Source organism: Dendroctonus ponderosae, unplaced genomic scaffold, assembly GCF_020466585.1.
Source record: "Dendroctonus ponderosae isolate FM_Combo_2020 unplaced genomic scaffold, Dpon_F_20191213v2 Dpon_F_20191213_2, whole genome shotgun sequence".
Classification (NCBI taxonomy): Eukaryota; Metazoa; Arthropoda; class Insecta; order Coleoptera; family Curculionidae; genus Dendroctonus; species Dendroctonus ponderosae.
This window is the reverse complement of record NW_026018165.1, coordinates 391648-392653: the sequence shown is the minus strand read 5'-3', so window position 1 is coordinate 392653 and position 1006 is coordinate 391648. Positions and strand designations below refer to the sequence as shown.

The 1006-nt window shown below is 40.2% G+C and overlaps 1 protein-coding gene across 3 annotated transcripts in view; it reads right to left on the bottom strand.

Moving 5' to 3' along the window:
* LOC109537616 (tyrosine-protein phosphatase non-receptor type 4) overlaps positions 1–1006 on the bottom strand; it is a 73723-nt gene that overhangs the window by 24268 nt on the left and 48449 nt on the right. The window lies entirely within an intron of this gene.

Sequence of the window (1006 nt, the reverse complement as noted above, 5' to 3'; positions counted from 1 at the left end):
CTCTCTCTCTATTAAATTGTCATTTAAATCATTGCCTTAATTAAATAGTTTTAATTAAAGGTTGATTTTATTATTTTGTTCTGTCCGAAATTTGTCGTGTTGCAAGGTTCAACAAACATTTTCGGTTCCAGTTGCGCTCAGTCTTGAACGCCAGCTCAAATCCGAGTTAAGTTGACCGCCTGAAACCTCCGTTCAACCGTGGTTCAGCGCCGGGACTGTCATATTATAACCTAAAGGTGTTTCTGCATACCAAACGACTCGAATTTCCTCACTCATGTTGTTATGACTAAATCGAATGGTCAATTCTCTATCGAACGATGTCAAAACTAATTCTGTGGCTCAAATGGTTCTTGAGAAACACCGAAAAAAGCAGCGTCATGTTTGTCCATTTTGCAACAACTCAAATATAAAAGTTCTTGTAAGCAAGACCCTTTTGAGAAAACTGTCAACATTTCCTTTCTCTCTGGACTGATATAAAAATGAGCGTTTTGGCCCATTTTGCCTCCGAGAAATGAGCAGAAAAGGAACGAAAAACATGAAATTTTGGCGTAATATTGCAAATTAATTAGTCCAGTACAACAGATCCGAGTTCCGATCGGGGTGGAAACTGAACTCGTGAAAAACTGAACTAGGGTCAGCGGTGACTAGCGGTTCAGCTGAACCATCGTGGAACTTGCTTTCACCGGAAACCTCACCGGAAAAAAAAAGACGCTGGGCCAACTTTCCGCCGCGGGACAGGTGCGCGCGCGTTCCCTTTTCTACAAAAACGCGTTTTTGCTTTTATGTCCAACTCACCTTAAATATTCACATTCATTGTGGCTCAAATATTAGACATATCTGATATTTGAGCCGCCTATAAAGAGATATATAACCACTTATAAAAGGTTCAAAAAAGCAGCAAAGCAAAGCATAGAGAGTTCGTACTCCGAATAGTGAACATCGTGCTACGCATTGCGCTCTGCAGAAACACAGTGTATTTCGAAGTTAAAACTATCTACAAGAAATT